Source organism: Eleutherodactylus coqui, chromosome 1, assembly GCF_035609145.1.
Source record: "Eleutherodactylus coqui strain aEleCoq1 chromosome 1, aEleCoq1.hap1, whole genome shotgun sequence".
NCBI lineage: Eukaryota > Metazoa > Chordata > Amphibia > Anura > Eleutherodactylidae > Eleutherodactylus > Eleutherodactylus coqui.
This window is the reverse complement of record NC_089837.1, coordinates 385,541,513-385,559,402: the sequence shown is the minus strand read 5'-3', so window position 1 is coordinate 385,559,402 and position 17,890 is coordinate 385,541,513. Positions and strand designations below refer to the sequence as shown.

Sequence of the window (17,890 nt, the reverse complement as noted above, 5' to 3'; positions counted from 1 at the left end):
TAAAGTCCACATAGGAATCAGGAGCGTAACTAAAGGCTCAAGGGCCCAAGTGCAAAAATTCTGCTGCCCCACCACCCCCACCAGTCTCTATCTGTATCTATACCCAGAGGCGTAACTTGAGGATTTGGGGCCCCAATGCAAAATCTGTAACAGGGCCCCTCAACTATAATGCTTTACTCATACTACTAGGCTCCCTATATGGAGAAGACAGGCCTAATTAGCCCCCTAAGGGTCCTGGGCTCAGGTGCAACCGCATCCCCTATAGTTACATCCCTGATAGGAACATATCCACATCAAAGGCTGCATATCTAATGTGGATTTTTTTTGAACATTACATTTTTATTAAAATGCAGTTTTCCATGTACAAGTACAAAAATACTTTTATAACAGAAAATAAAATGCGTCTTTTACATATTCTTGCAACTTGACATACAAATACTTTTGTATTAGTCTTATTTTTTTTAAGCGAGGTTCATCTTGTGGATAGGAAAAGGGAAGGCTTGGGGATACGTTTTGGGGGAAGTGGTGGTGGAACCAGGAATGTTGTTGGAGAAGTACAAGGCTGAGGGTATGGGGGAGGGGACCAGGATAAAAAAAAAAAAAATAAAGATTCCCAACTTGGTTTCCTCTGTTTAGCTTGTACCATTTTAAGTTACTTTGCTTTGTTGTGGAGTAAGCTTGATATTTCAGTTTTCAAATTTTGCACATTTAGGAGTGTGACCCGCTGGTAACTTAGGGCCATTGTGAGAACAGGGCATTACAACCTCTCCATGAGTCCTCATGGTTACTTAGTAGAGATGAGTGAGCACTAAAATGCTCGAGTGCTCGTTGCTGGTGTTGAGCTTTCCGCGATGCTCGAGCGTTCGTTTCGAGTAACGAACCCCATTGAAGTCAATGGGCGACTCGAGCATTTTTGTATATTGCTGATGCTCGCTAAGGTTTTCATTTGTGCAAATCTGCAAAACCTACGAAAGTGATGGAAACGACACAGATACAGATAGGGCAGGCGAGGGGCAACATGCAGGGCTGCATCTCATGTTCCCAGGTCCCACTATTAAGCCACAATAGCGGCAAGAGTGAGCCCCCCCCTTAACAATTTTTACTTTGGACAAACCCTCATTAGCAAGGCACACCTTAGCTAAGCACCACACTACCTCCAACCAAGCACAAGCACTGCCTGTGGGACACACTGCTGCCTCTTCTCCTGGGTTACATGCTGCACGACCCTGCGTCCGCAGCGCACACAAAAGTGTCCCTGCGCAGCCTTCAGCTGCCCTCATGCCACACGCTCACTTCATAGCCACACCACCCTCATGTCTATTTATAAGTGCGTTTGCCATGAGGAGGAATTGGAGGCACACACTGCAGAGGGTTGGCAGGGCCAGGTAGCGACCCTCTTTAAAATGGGCGGCGCGATAGCCCACAATGCTGTAGAGAATCGATGAGAAATTGACGTTCGATCTTCATTCCAATCCTGTGCCACCTCCGTCAGGAACTGCAAACGTGGGCATAGCTATGGGGAATCCATGTGCCCACACAGTATTCATTCTGTCTAGGTGTCGCATAGCTCAATCGACACCTCAAGGGAAAGCCATCTGAACTCTGCCCCCTACCCAAGTCAGTCAGTGTCTTTGTGCCAGACAGGTCAAACACCGCGATGGGAACTAAGTGTGCACCAACAGCATAGGTGGGTCCTAGGCAACCCAAGATATGAACAATAAATAAATCAGAGTGGCCAAACATGGCAGACTTGCCCCGCTCTGACGACATAGGCCTCGGCCCACAGCTTCAGCAATCGTAGGCATGAAGCGGACTTCGATGCTAGTTCATCTGCGACGGGCTCATTAAATCAGTTAGCTTTCCTTTCACCGCTCCAATGACTGGATTAGCAGGAAAAAGCTCCACAGCCCCAACCTGGCGTACTTGCACTTCCCCCGGCACATAGGCCTCGGCCAACAGCTTCAGCAATCGTAGGCAGGAAGCGGACTTTCACTGCACCCAGGACATAGTCCTCTGCACAAACCCTCAGCAATCGCGGGCCTAGAGCGGACTCCAATGCTAGCGTAGCTGTGAACGGCTCATTAGCGCGGTTTCGCTCCTCTGGTTTGTCCCAATGCAGTGCCCAGGATACCTGAGCTAACGTGAGATAAAATACTGGTTGGTTTCGGCCAACACTGCATGCCCTAGTCAGGCTGGTTTTTTTTTTAATAGTCACAGGCAGGTACAACTCCTCTCTGGAAAGTCTGTGTGCACCAACAGCATGGGTGGCTCCCTGGAACCCACCGACGGTACATAAATAAATTCTACTGCAGTGCCCCGGATAGCAGAGCTAACATCAGATAAAATACAGGTTGGCTTTGGCCCACACTGCATGCCCTAGTCCGTCTGGCCTTTTTTCATAGTCACAGGCAGGTACAACTCCGCTATGGGAAATCTGTGTGCACCCACAGCATGGGTGGCTCCCTGGAACCCACCGACGGTATATAAATAAATCCCATTGCAGCATTGCAGTCAGTGGAAGCCGTCCATCACGCTATCTTCCGCTGTAGCACAGCGGAAGATAGCGTGAAACTGTTTCCCCGCCTACCGCCAGCCGCGTCATATGACATGGCCGGCGCGTCATGTGACGCTGTGGGCGTGTCATATGACGCTCTATTGCGCATGCGTGCCGAAGCGCCGTGTGGGACGTAGGATGCCGGATCCGCAGGTAAGTATTGGGGTCTCTGGGGGGCGCTGTGACGGGCTCCGCCGCGGAATTCCGCGGTGGAGCCCGTCACGGCCGTGTGAAGCTGGCCTTATAATGATAATAATGATGAACCAGAATATGATCACATTATGGATGTTATATACTGAATTGTTTTGTATTTCTGCATTATCTATTGTAATCATGTAATATTTCTTATACACTACTAGCCATGAATTCCACCAGAATATTCTAACCACATATATTTCAGTATGTCAGCCGGGGGACTTCCAGAGGTTTTCTTAACCGGACTAACATTTCACTATTTGGAGTGATGCATGCAGAATAAATATGGAGGAAATTAGACCATTCTGTTGTAGAAATTTGCAGTAAATCCACAAAGTGTATCTGGCCCTAAAGAAAAGAACTAGCTGCTTCTTGTAGGTGACAATCCCATCAAGAACTGGGCTGGCCGCCTACTGATCTTGTCTTGAAACATCTACTTGAGTGACAACAGCCCATATTTCATGATTTGGAGAAAAACATATAATTAAACCATACACACGTCCCAATCAGAATTCAGCTACTCATTTTTTTAAACTGTTTAAGGAACAAACAGTTTAGAAGTAGAGAGCCATTAATGGTGATAACACTGAACGGTTTCATAAGAATAAGCTCTAGACACGTCTGGTTTTAGAAAAAATCATTTTTATTCAAGTAGTTAGCAGATGTTTAATGATTTTAATAGCTATTCTATCCTACAAATTCCCACCCCCTCCTTCCCTATTCCACAAACTCCCATCACCTCCCTCCCTATCCCACAAACCGCCAACCACCTCCCTCCCAAATCCAAAAACCCTGCCCCTTCCCCATATACCCTCTCAAAATTAACTTTTGAATTATTTAATACTACATTTCCTATAATGCTCAATTTCTGTAACATTGTTGTGTTCGGAATTGCCTGTTCAGCAACTGCACTACCACAGCCAGACTTTGCGCTGGCTACTCTGAGTAGCAGAGACTAGGGACCGCAGGTTTTCACCCTTTAACCCCTATACAGGGATCTGGACTTCGCTGCTACGAATCCCTAGGTTGCATCTCCAGAGTAGTCGCTGACTGGTGGAGTAAACAGGCAACAAAGAAAATAACAAACCCTAGAGTCAGTACTGGGTAATCAGTATAGCTAGGCAACAAGCCAAATCTGAATCTACAAAGAAAATCGGGATCAGTGAGTAAAACTACTTGCTATGATTGTTGCTCAAGGGCAAGAAGGGAGAGCACTATCATTAGGCCAATAAGTGAGTGCACCATTACTATTGGGGTCACTATTGTTTGTGCACTATTATTTTTGGAGACATTATTACCATTGGGGCGACTATTTCGGGGTACTATTGCTATTGGGGCCATTAAAGGGGTGCACTATTGCTATTCGGACTATTAAGGGAGTGCACTATTGGTTTTAGGGTCAATAAGGGGGTGCATTATTGCTATTGGGGTCATTAAGGGGACGCATTATTGCTAGTGGGGTCATTAAGGGGGCGCATTATTGTTATTGGGGCCATTAAGGAGGCGCTATATTGGTATTGGGACCATTAGGGAGGCGCATTATTGTTATTGGGGCCATTAAGGAGGCGCATTATTGCTATTGGGGCCATTAAGGGGGCGCACTATTGCTGTTAGGGCTATTAAGGGAGTGCACTCTTGCTATTGAGGCCATTAAAAGGGGCGCACTATTGCTATTGGGGCCATTAAGAGAGCGCACTATTTCTATTGGGGCCATTAGGAGGGTGCACTACTGCTTTTAGGGCCATTAAGGGGATGCACTATTGCTATATTTTGGAGACATTATTACCATTGGGGCCACTATTTAGGGTACGATTGCTATTGGGGCCATTAGGGAGGTGCACTATTGCTATTATGGCCATTAAGGGGGCATACTATTGTTATTGGGGCCATAAAGGGGACACACTATTGGTATTGGGGCCATTAAGGGGGTGCACTAATACCATTGGGGCTATTAAGAGTATTGCTATTGGGGCTATTAAGGAGGCACACTATTGTTACTGGGGCCATTAAGGAGATGCACAATTCCTACTGGGGCAATTAAGGGGGTGCACTATTATTATTCGGGCTATTAAGGGAGTGCACTATTGGTTTTAGGGTCAATAAGAGGGTGCATTATTGCTATTGGGGTCATTAAGGGGGCACATTATTGCTAGTGGGGTCATTAAGGAGGCGCATTATTGTTATTGGGGCCATTAAGGAGGCGCTATATTGGTATTTGGACCATTAAGGAGGCGCATTATTGTTACTGGGGCAATTAAGGAGGCGCATTATTGCTATTGGGGCCATTAAGGGGGTGCACTATTGCTGTTAGGGCTATTAAGGGAGTGCACTCTTGCTATTGAGGCTATGAAAAGGGGCGCACTATTGCTATTGGGGCCATTAAGGGGGCGCACTATTGCTATTGGGGCCATTAAGAGAGCGCACTATTTCTATTGGGGCCATTAGGAGGGTGCACTACTGCTTTTGGGGCCATTAAGGGGATGCACTATTGCTATATTTTGGAGACATTATTACCATTGGGGCCACTATTTAGGGTACGATTGCTATTGGGGCCATTAGGGAGGTGCACTATTGCTATTATGGCCATTAAGGGGGCATACTATTGTTATTGGGGCCATTAAATGGACACACTATTGGTATTGGGGCCATTAAAGGGGTGCGCTCTTGCCATTGGGGCCATTAAGGGGGTGCACTATTAACATTGGGGCCATTAAGAGTATTGCTATTGGGGCTATAAAGGAGGCACACTATTGTTACTGGGGCCATTAAGGGGATGCACAATTCCTACTGGGGCAATTAAGGGGGTGCACTATTGCTATTCGGGCTATTAAGGGAGTGCACTATTGGTTTTAGGGTCAATAAGGGGGTGCATTATTGCTATTGGGGTCATTAAGGGGGCGCATTATTGCTAGTGGGGTCATTAAGGGGGCGCATTATTGTTATTGGGGCCATTAAGGAGGCGCTATATTGGTATTGGGACCATTAAGGAGGCGCATTATTGTTATTGGGGCCATTAAGGAGGCGCATTATTGCTATTGGGGCCATTAAGGGGGTGCGCTATTGCTGTTAGGGCTATTAAGGGAGCGCACACTTGCTATCGAGGCCATTAAAAGGGGCGCACTATTGCTATTGGGGCCATTAAGGGGGCGCACTATTGCTATTGGGGCCATTAAGAGAGCGCACTATTGCTATTGGGGCCATTAGGAGGGTGCACTACAGCTTTTGGGGACATTAAGAGGGTGCACTATTGCTATATTTTGGAGACATTATTACCATTGGGGCCACTATTTAGGGTACGATTGCTATTGGGGCCATTAGGGAGGTGCACTATTGCTATTATGGCCATTAAGGGGGCATACTATTGTTATTGGGGCCATAAAGTGGACACACTATTGGTATTGGGGCCATTAAAGGGATGCGCTCTTGCCATTGGGGCCATTAAGGGGGTGCACTATTACCATTGGGGCCATTAATAGTATTGCTATTGGGGCTATTAAGGAGGCACACTATTGTTACTGGGGCCATTAAGGGGATGCACAATTCCTACTGGGGTAATTAAGGTCGCGCACTATTGCTATTGGGGCTATTAACGGGGCGCACTATTGCTTTTGGTGCCATTATGGGGGCACACTATTACTATTGGGGTGATTAGGGGCTAACCTGTTGGAACCGGAATACCCCTTTAAAACATTACCAAACGTAAAATATAAATGTTCCATACACTCCCTCCCTATTCCACAAAACCCCACTACGTCCCACCCCCTCCCTCCCTATCACAAAAACCCTACCACCTCCCTCAGTACCCTACAAATCACCACCACGCCCTTCCCTATACCAGAAACCCCCACCACCTCCCTACCTAACCCACAAACCGCCTCCACGTCCCTCCCTAACTTAACTTTCAAATTATTTAATACCACATATTTCTATAATGCTAAATTTCTGTAACATTGTTGTGTTCGGAATTGCCTGTTCAGCAACTGCGCTACCACAGCCAGACTTGGCGCTGGCTACTCTGGGTAGCAGGAGCTAGGGACCACTGGTTTTCACCCTGTAACCGCTATACAGAGATCTGGACTTCGCTACTACGATTTCCTAGGTTGCATCTCCAGAGTAGTCGCTGACTGGTGGAGCAAATAGGCAACAAAGAAAACAACAAGCCCTGGAGTCAGTACTGGGTAATCAGTATAGCTAGGCAATGGGCCAAATCTGAATCAACAAACAGAATCAGGATCAGTGAGTAAAACTACTTGCTATGATTGTTGCTCAAGGGTAAGAAGGGGAAACACTATTACTATTGGGGATGCACTATTATTGAGGCCAATAAGTAAGTGCACCATTACTATTGGGGTCACTATTGTTGGTGCACTATTTTTTTGGAGACATTATTACCATTGGGGCCACTTTTTGGAGTAGTATTGCTATTGCGGCCATTAAGGGGGTGCACTATTGCTATTGGGGCTATTAAGGGAGTGCACTATTGGTTTTTGGGTCATTAAGGAGGCACACTATTGCTATTGGGACCATTAAAGGGTGCACTATTGCTATTGGGGCAATTAAGAGGGCGCACTATTGCTATTGGGGTGATTAAGGGGCGCATTATTTTTATTGGGGCTATTAAGGAGGCACATTATTGCTATTGGGGCCATTTAGGAGGCGCATTATTGCTATTAGGGCCATTAAGAGGGCGCACTATTGCTATTGGGGCCAATTAAGGGAGTGCACTCTCACTATTGGGGCCATTAAGGAGGTGCACTATTGCTATTCGGCCATTAAGGTGGCACACTATTGCTTTTGGGGCTATTAAGGAGGCGCACTATTGCTATTGGGGCCATTAAGAGGGCCCACTATTGCTATTGGGGTCGTTAAGGGGGCGCATTATTGCTATTGGAGTCATAAAGGGGGTGCAATATTGCTATTGGGGTACTTAAAGGGGCGCACAATTGCTATTGGGGCCATTAAGAGGGCTCACTATTGCTATTGAGGCCCTTAAGGGATTGCACTCTTGCTTTTGGGGCCATTTATGGGGCGCACTATTGCTATTAAGAAGGTGCATTATTGCTATTGGGACACTTAGGGGTGCACTATTGCTATTGGGGACAATAAAGGTGTGCACTATTGATATTGGGGGCCATTAAGGGGGCACACTATTGCTACTGGGGCCATTAAGAGGGCATACTATTGCTATTGGGGTCGTTAAGGAAGCGCACTTTTGCTATTGTGGCCATTAAGGGGCGCACTATTGCTATTGGGGCCCTTAAGGGGGTGCATTATTGTTATTGGGTGCACTCTTGCTTTTGCGGTCATTAAGGTGGCGCACTATTGCTGTTGAGGCTATTAAGAAGGTGCACTATTGCTATTGGGACATTATGGGGGCGCACTATTGCTATTGGGGCCATTAAGGGGTACACTATTGCCATTGGGGCCATTAGGGAGGTGCACTGTTGCTATTGGGACCATAAAGGGGGCACACTATTGGTATTGGGGCCATTAAGGGGGCACACTATTGCTATTGGGGCCATTAAGGGGGCACACTATTGCTATTGGGGCCATTAAGGGGGTACACCATTGCTGTTGGGGCTATTTAGGAGGTGCACTATTGCTGCTGGGGCCAAAGGTGGCAACCCTAACTACTAATGACTTATCCAGCAGGAAGTAGCGGCAGGATTACATCTTCATCTTCAAATCGAGCTTCATTTGTTGGCTGCTACGTTGTGGCTTCCAGGTGTTGTATGTTTCTGTAGCAAATGGAAGACCCCCTAAGAAGAAATGTAGAAATTTCATGAGAAAATACCCCAATACAAATATGCTGTTAGAGGATTCTGAATGCCTGATCTATGAAACACAACATACGAGCCGCCTGTATGCAGGTGACCCTTTATAGCCGGGGCAGGCCATAGATTGTAAGCTCTTCTGGGCAGGGATCTCTTGGTACTATTGTATTGTCCTTTTGTACAGCGCTGTGTAGTATGTTCGCACTTGATAATTACAGAATAATAGTAATTATATCGCCCCTTTGTGTTTCTCTTCTGTTCCTGCTGGTTTATGGGATTTGTACTAATCATTTGACGACTTATAAAACTGATCTCTCAGGCGCTTATCCATACTGACAATGGGAGATTTATGGCCTCATCTAAAGTAGGTTGTCTTTGTTGCCCATAACAACCAATCACAGCGCAGCTTTCACTGATTACACTGCAGTTCTATCTCTATTATATAGGGACGGTTCTCCTATCTGCTGTGAGTCCCTACTGAGGACCCGTTACTGCGGCTGATGGAGGAGGCTGTTACTTAGATTATGTGTAATGTACGGCATTGCGGTCTGTAGTTGCCCCCATTATACAATGTACAGGGCAGGGTGGTCGTTACATAGACAATCAGAATTGTATCATTCTCTCATATTTCTACTATTTCCAGATCTTTCAGTAATTTGCATTAATCACATTTTAGTTACTTCATATAATAAATCTCCTCGCCCTCCAGTTAGCGTGTTTTATTTTATTTTTCCAACTTCTGACTTATCGTCTCTCTGTTTACATTCAGGTCTACATCCCCTCTCCCTCTAACTGACTGTACCAAAATGGCTGCTGCGACCATGGAAACAATGCCTATACTGGCTCTCTGACTGTCCTCTGGATAGAGAACATTTTGTGGCGGGGTATGGCTGCCGTTAACTTTGATGGCCTAATTTATCAAATCTGTCCTTGTTGCTCGTAGTAACCAATCACAGCTCGGCTCTTTTTCCTTATACTGCTAAGGTAAAATGAAAGCTGTGCTGTGATTGGTTGCTAGGGGCAACAAAGATTTCCGTGTACTCTTTAGAATGAGTGTAGCAAGGGGCTTCCATGGATGTACAGAGTGCCCCCAATATTGGATACCAGGAGGGGCACCAACAGACCCCAGCCGGGGTATTTACACCTGAGATGGGACAGGGAATTAAATCTTTGGCCTTGGTGACAGAAATCCTAGCTACAGCTACATGTTAGTATGACCTTCACTGCACCTTCATCTTGGCGGGAGTTCGTTCTTCATCTTCATATTTTACGGCAACAGATGACTGGCGAACGATCTGTTCTCCTTGGGTGGCAGATGGAAATGATGCGCAATGGAATCTTAACGGCTGGTAGAACACGCAGGAGGCGGGGCTTATCCATTGTGACAATGGGAGATTTATGACACGTTTTAAAAAAACAATTGTCTTTGTTGCCCCTAGCAACCAATCACAATGCAGCTGTCATTGCATCTTATGCTATTGAAAACCGAAAGCTGCTTGTTCTTTCAGATGGTTTTCATAAATCTCAATAATGTTTTACAAGCAGATTTTGCTGCAGAATTCCTGTGTATTTGCTTAAAGGGGTTGTCCCGCGAAAGCAAGTGGGGTTATATACTTCTGTATGGCCATATTAATGCACTTTGTAATGTACATTGTGCATTAATTATGAGCCATACAGAAGTTATTCACTTACCTGTTTCGTTGCTGGCGTCCTCGTCTCCATGGTGCCGTCTAATTTCAGCGTCTAATTGCCCGATTAGACGCGCTTGCGCAGTCCGGTCTTCTTTCTTCTGAATGGGACCGCTCGTGCCGGAGAGTGGCTCCTCGTAGCTCCGCCCCGTCACGTGTGCCGATTCCAGCCAATCAGGAGGCTGGAATCGGCAATGGAACGCACAGAGCCCACGGTGCACCATGGGAGAAGACCCGCGGTGCATCGTGGGTGAAGATCCCGGCGGCCATCTTACTAAGGTAAGTAAGAAGTCGCAGCAGCGCCGGGATTCGGGTAAGTACCGGACGGTTTGTTTTTTTTACCCCTGTATCGGGTTTGTCTCGCGCCGAACGGGGGGCCTATTGAATAAAAAAAAAACTCGTTTCGGCGCGGGACAACCCCTTTAAGCCAAAATCCACAACAATTCTACAGGCATGCGGATTTTGCTGCAGGTTTTTTTGTCTCCTATGAAAGCACCCTCACATTGTAGAACTAGTCAGATTTGCCACTGATGAGTCTAGGAATGCTTGTCAACAATCTCTCTTGAAGCTGTAACTCTTGCCATATTATTTGTCATCCCAATATCCCAAGCGGAGTGACACATAATTGCAGAAACTGCAATGGAGAAATACGTTACAATACCGTGGACACGAAAAAGTCAATGACTGCAATAACTTTATTTTGTGTTTTAGTGCCAATTCACATGGCCGTATATTCAGGCCATGTGCTCTCCATGTATTCCATGGACTGCACACAATCCCATAACAGCTTATGAGGCTGCCCCAATTTTCACATAGACCAATGTAGTTACATGCTCTGTGTCTTGCTACAACCTGCACTGTATTCCCCTGGGATAATTTATCAATCATACCATGTTTCCCCCAAAGTAAGACCTACACCGAAAATAAGCCCTGCCCTGATTTGTGGCTATTTTTTGGTGAGGATTCAAATACAAGCACTACCCCGTAAATAACCCTTCACAGAATAGACTTATAAAATAAAAGATCAATTTTTATTTAATATCAGACAGCAGGAGTTTAGCTGGATAGAACTCTGAACCACTAGCTTTTCAATGTGGAACAGCATCTGTCAAGATGGCTTCTAAATTCTTGGATGAATGATGTATTTTTATGACAGGTTAGAGACTGAAGATTTGTCGGATCGATGCGTATTTATTAGAGATGAGCGAGTATACTCGCTAAAGGCAATTGCTCGCTCGATCATAGCGAGCATTGCCTTTAGTGAGCATCTCCCCGCTTGATACTGAAGGTTCGGGTGGCGGCGCGGGGGAGCGGTGAGTAGCGGCAGTCAGCAGGAGGGAGCGAGGGGGAGAGAGGGAGAGAGAAATTTCCCCTCCGTTCCGCCCCGCTCTCCCCCTCAACTCCCTGCCCGCTGCCGGCACCCGAACCTTCAGTCTCGAGCGGGGAGATACTCGCTAAAGGCAATGCTCGCTCGATCAATTGCCTTTAGCGAGTATACTCGCTCATCTCTAGTATTTATCCAAGCAACTCTGTAGTAAATAAGGCTCGGAACTGGACCCTAGCAAACTAATAGAAACATTTATACTCAAGCTCCAAGTCTAACGCCTCAGACTCTCAATAGCATTTAGTTAAGTCCACACAAATCAGTCTCTCATGAGTACGAGACCGATAGAGTATAGATTAGACCATTATCTCCAGCTAGTACTGGTTTCCGTGAATAAAGATGTGTATTCTCCTAGGTGATACCAGTAAACAGTTCAGGACTAGTTGGTACTACCGTGTTTCCCCAATAATTAGACCTACCCCGGGGTAGGTGCCCCGAGGCTGTCGGGCTGCATTACCAGCGCCATGTATTTTCAGGTGAGGGGGAGCGATGTAGCTACTAAAATTAGCTGTGGATACCTACGGTGTGGATTTTGATGCTGGTTTATGCTTGTATGCAGAAATGCTGCAGAATTTGCTGCTGAATTTTCATGATTGTGCTATGGATAGTAAATCAATCAGTGTTGCAGATTTGAGAGTGGATTTCACCATTTGCAATGCAACACAGATGGATATGGATTTTGTAACTGCAGATTTGCGGTGGATTTTCCAATGCCTAAAATCTGCAGCAGATACAGCCTGTGTGCACATACTCTTGCACATACATATACACACTATAGGAGTGCAGTCCAGAAAGTGTCCAGTAGTACGGCACTTGAGTGCAGGCTGTTTGGGAAACTGTTCCCTGTCTAGTCTGATAAGACTGTGCAACAATTTTTTTTAAGTTTTCGTCACAGAAAGTAATGTTGATATGTTAAAATTAAAGCATGCTGATTACACTGGTAAAAGTGAATAATAGCAGCAAGGCTCATTTTCTAGTTATTTAATCTCTTAGTAATAGAGATGAGCGAGTATACTCGGTAAAGGCAAATGCTCGAGCGAGCATTGCCTTTATCGAGTACCTGCCCGCTCGAGATGAAATGTTCGGGTGCCGGCGCGGGGGAGCGGTGAGTAGCGGCAGTCAGCAGGAGGGAGCGGGGGGGAGAGAGGGAGGGAGAGATCTCCCCTCCGTTCCGCCCCGCTCTCCCCCGCAGCTCCCTGCCCGCTGCTGGCACCCGAACATTTCATCTCGAGCGGGCAGGTACTCGGTAAAGGCAATGCTCGCTCGAGCATTTGCCTTTACCAAGTATACTCGCTCATCTCTATTTAGTAACCAAGCATTTTTCGCGTAAAAAAAAAAAACGTAACTCCATTAATTATCCATCAACATAGCTGTATGAGGGCTTGTCTTTTGCGGGACTCAAAAATGGCGCTATTTAATGTACCATGTAATGTACTGAAAAACGTTTAAAAAAATGCTAAGTGGAGTAAATAAAAAAATAAAAAATTCCGCCACCTTTCGGTGCATCTTGTTTCTATGGCCCACAAACTGCAACAAATATGACATGATAACTTTATTCTATGGCTCAGTACAATTACTACAATACCAAATTATTATTATTTCTTTGCTGCCAATAACTTTTCAAATTTTTCCGTCCACATAGTTGTGCAAGGGCTCATTTCTTGCGAGATGTCCCGTAGTTTGCGTTAGTACCATCTTGGAATACATATGACTTTCTGATCACTTTTTATTGTATTTTTTCTTGGAGATAGATTGACCAAAAAAGCGCATTTCTGGCGTTCTTAATTTTTTTTAAAGACGTTCATTGTGCGGGGTAAATAATGCATTACTTTAATAGATCGGACTTTTACGGACACAGTGATACCAAACATGTATTTTTGTTTTATGATTTTGATTCTTTTATTTAGTCTAACCAATGGCCTGTAAAACACAGTTCATTAATTACAACTTACTGGTGGAGGATTCGCAGTGTTTCCACCACGTGGAACCATACCCTATATGTTACATAAACCTACCCTTATAGTGCTCAGTCAGCACGCGGTGTGTAACAGTGATTGTGAAATAATTGCGCAATGACTTTTATTATTCTTTTTATTAAGCAAGGTTTATGGAGAGCCACTGGATTAATTGTATAGGCAGATTTCCCAAAAATACAATACAATGGCAATTGGATTACATTATTCCCCATAATTGGAAAACCTTACGTGGCAGAAAAAAACGGATATCATATTTGAATTCAGTGCACTAAAGTTACTATAACCCGCCTATCTGCTTATCTGTGACAAAAATTGTGTTCCACGGTGTGATTAGTAAACTTGAAATGTGTGCACACATGCTGTAACAGTAGAAGAGGCAGAGATGGCCTTTGCACAGTGTCCGCAGATTTGTCAACCTGTGAATGAATAGGAGTATAATGTGAATACGGTCCATTTTCCATAGCTAGAAAAAATGTCTCAGCATCCCAGTTACTACAGAAGCTCAATAGCTAACAGGCAGTGGATTGCAGAAATGCTGGAAGGAAGACCCCCAGTGGCAGCCACTTTAGCCTTGCATTCACTGCCTTTCCACTGAGCTATCACAAAATGTTGGAACCAAGTATGACTCTTTTTTTTTAATGCATGATAAGGAAAACTCAACCCAAAAAATGCAATAATTTTCTTTGTTTTAGCAGAGACTTAGTAAGACATCTATTAATTTTTCATGCACAAAGGCTTCTGTAGCCTTTAAGCAATGGCTTTTCTTTCTTCTCACTCTGTGGAGTGTATGGCTTATAGTCTTTCTAGACAGATACTTCCATCTCTGTCGTGGATCTTTGGCGCTCCTTCGGCATTATCATTGATGTTGAATCTTTGATGTATGCCATAGTTGCCTGGTCTGTGAGTTTTTGTGGGCAGCCTTTTCTTGTCAGGTTTGTATTTGTGCCACATTGTTTCCATTTTGTTATAATGGATTTAATTGTGCTCCGTGGTATGTTCAAAGTTTGAGAGATGGTTTTTTTTTATAACCCAACCCCGATGTATACTCCTCTACAACTTTGTTTGTGACTTGGTCTACATGTTGCCTGCTTAGTGGTAACTCGGGGGGTGGCTTTTCAGAACAAGTGTATTTATGACATGTGACAGATCATACAACTTTTCAGTTTTTCTTTTCTAAACAGGTTTTTTTCCATCGTAACAATTTGGACTTTTAGGGACAGGTGTATTTATTCTGATGATATGTGACCGATCATGCTTAAGTTCTATTGATTTTTTTTATGGGAGTTATCAAAACAGCGAAGAGCTTGCAACTTGGCTATTTCCGTAATTCTGACCATGCCTGGCAACTGCATTAAGGAGGTTTTCAGGGACTCTTAATATTGATGAGCAATCCTTAGGATAAGCCATAAATATATGATTGGTGGGGGTCTGCTACTCGGCTGTTTACAGAGACCTCTTTGGTGCTTGACAAGCTCCGCGGCCTCTTCATTGCATAACAGGCAGAGCTCTGTAGATTTCATAGTGGAAGTACAGTGATCCCTCGCTATATTGCGGTTCAATGATTGCGGCTTCAGTGCATCGCGGATTTTAGATAGACCATATATAATTCTATTTTTGCAGAGTTTTCCGCTATATTGTGGAATTTTGCGGTACATACAGGAAACACAGTACACCACTAGCGCTTGCCAACACGAGATTGTACACGGCACACTCTTGGCTAATGGAATGTGTTCTGTATCGGGTGCCGATTGGCTCACTGACCGTAGCATCAGTCTGTTTGTTCACTTTTGCGATTGTGTGGCAGGTCACCCGACAGATTGATTTGTGTAAATATAACGCCGCTACTACGCTGACTTGCATGAATCGCGGCGGTCTCTGGAACGTAACCCCCGCAATAGACGAGGGATCACTGTATAGCAGCTTAGCCATTTAATTGGACTGAGCTGCTCTTGGGCCATGTGACGAATAAACATATCACAGGCATGAGAAAAGGCTGTAGCGTTCAACAATCAGCTCTTCAATCAGCTGATCGGGTTAAGTAGCAGACCCCCACCAATCGGATATTGAAGACCTATACTAAGGATAGGCTATTAATATTAGAGTCCAAGAAAACCCCTAGGGTTTTTTGTGGGTCCCACTTCTGAAACTCGCACATATCAAGCACTTTTAGCATATCCTGTGTGTATTTCATAAAAGTTGATATGTGAATATCTATTTCAGTTACATAAATAAATGTGCCCCCAAAGGGGTCAATAGTAGAGATGAACGAGCACACTCTGTAAGGTCAGTTACTCGAGCGAGCCTCACTCATCTCGAGTAGCTGCCTTCTCCTCCGAGCGTGCTCAGGGGGGGCAGCGTGGAGAGTGAGAGAGATCACTCTCCCTCCCTACCCCCCCTTCCCCACCAAGCACGCTCGGAGGAGGAGGAAGTTACTCGAGATGCACGAGGTTTGCTCGAGTAACTAACCTTACCGAGTGTGCTCGCTCATCTCTAGTCAATAGCCTTTAAGGCTTATGGTTAGGGTTGTCGCAAATACTCTTGAAAGTCAAAGATCCTGGACTAACCATTATTCTCTTTTCTCCGTATAGTTTGATGGATCAGTCTGAGCTAAGGCCTTCCTAAATTAATTTTCATTTTGCCATAAATGACTTTAAATGCATGGTTTGTGGTAACATTTTACATGGTCTGTAAAGGCTAATTCCTTTAGAAATAAGTTTTCACTTGTAAATAAAAGCCCTTTGGTTTTCTCCTCCCAGTTTGTTAAATGATTATTTTTTTCCCTTGAGTATTTTTTTAATATCAATTGGGGATTTTTTTTTCACAGGTCTAAACTTAAAAATGAAATGGCTCACATGGACCAACAGGGTGGTGGTTCTCGATATGTCATGGGATCAGGTAATGTGCATGCTCGCCCCAAAGGGAACATGAATTTATAAACTGATCACATGTAACAACCCTTTCAGGACCAAGGGTAGGAGGGCCCATGCTGTACTATACATCCTAGGGTGGAATATCTTTTTACTACATAATCTAACAATATGTTTTGTGGAACATTTTGGCCTTTCTTATAGAATAAAAAAAAGGAAACTATCTCTTCAATTCATCTTGAGTTTTATAGGCAAAATGGACACAATCTGGAAAAAATGCAACTTTGGTTCTCTTTCCTTGTACACTAATGGAGTTGGTATAACAAATTATATTTACCACATAAAAAATCCACTAATTCTCCAGCAAATAAAGATACCAATTACATACACTAAAGGCCCATTTAGACACAATTATCGCTCAAAATTCATTCAAATGCCATCTTTTGAGCGATAATCGTTGTGTGTAACTACACTTACATCGTGCAGTTTTCGTTACTCCGTCGCTGATCATCGTCTTTCAGCGTGCTGAAAGACGACGATGAGCCTTATCAGGGATTCACAGCAGGATACAGCTGATACTATTGTTTCAGCTGTATCCCGCTCTCTGATAACAGGCTGGGCTGGACCGCTCTGTTCTCTTTATACCCACAACAGAGCGCGCGGCTGTATAACAGCCGGGCGTTCCGCGCAGAAAACATCTGGATGCAGAAGACAAGTGGGGACACCCCGCTTGTCTTCTGGAGCCTCCGCTGCCAGCGCAAGGTGATCACTCATCTTGCTCTGTAAATGACACAACGATCGCTCAAAAGTCCCTTGAGCGACATCTTTTAAGCGATTATCGTTGTGTCTAAATGGGCCTTTAGTGTTGACTAATGCTGCATTTTATACACAGGTCAAAGACCTCCATTACCTATCTCTACACAGCTAAAATTTGCAACCAACTACTTTAACATTAAAACCCTTTTACACACAAAGATACGACTGTATCTTTGGGATGTATTGAGGGATGTATTTGCATAAAGTGTTAGTGTCAATTAACACTATCATCTTTTGCATGTAAAAGGGCCTCCATGAGTTGTTTGCTGAGCCCAGTGTGTGTTTAAACACACACCCAGCTGTGTAAACAGCTGCTGATCTCTCTAGACCCAAGCCCTGACATCCCTATAGGGGCGAGACAAGAGACCTTCTTGAGCCGGTGGGCCCAGGTCTGCGGGAGTACTTGGATCCCCAAGATCCTAGAACAAGGATACGAAATAGCTAACATCTTGCCCAAAGGAAAATCTAATACCGTTAGGCTCAGCCAACCAGATGAAACACCTCCAGCAAGGAGTGCGCGAATTGCTAAGGATATGGGCAGTGATCCAGATTTCCTGAAAACAAAGATCACGGGGCCCATATCTGATTTTAAAAAAACATGCAGGAAATCGCATGTGATAATAAATCTAAGACCGT

At 44.7% G+C, this 17,890-nt stretch overlaps 1 protein-coding gene across 2 annotated transcripts in view; it reads right to left on the bottom strand.

Annotated features, from left to right (window-relative positions):
- Nucleotides 1–17,890, bottom strand: part of PLCXD1 (phosphatidylinositol specific phospholipase C X domain containing 1) — a 67,360-nt gene that overhangs the window by 17,763 nt on the left and 31,707 nt on the right. The gene's annotated exons all lie outside the window — the stretch shown is intronic.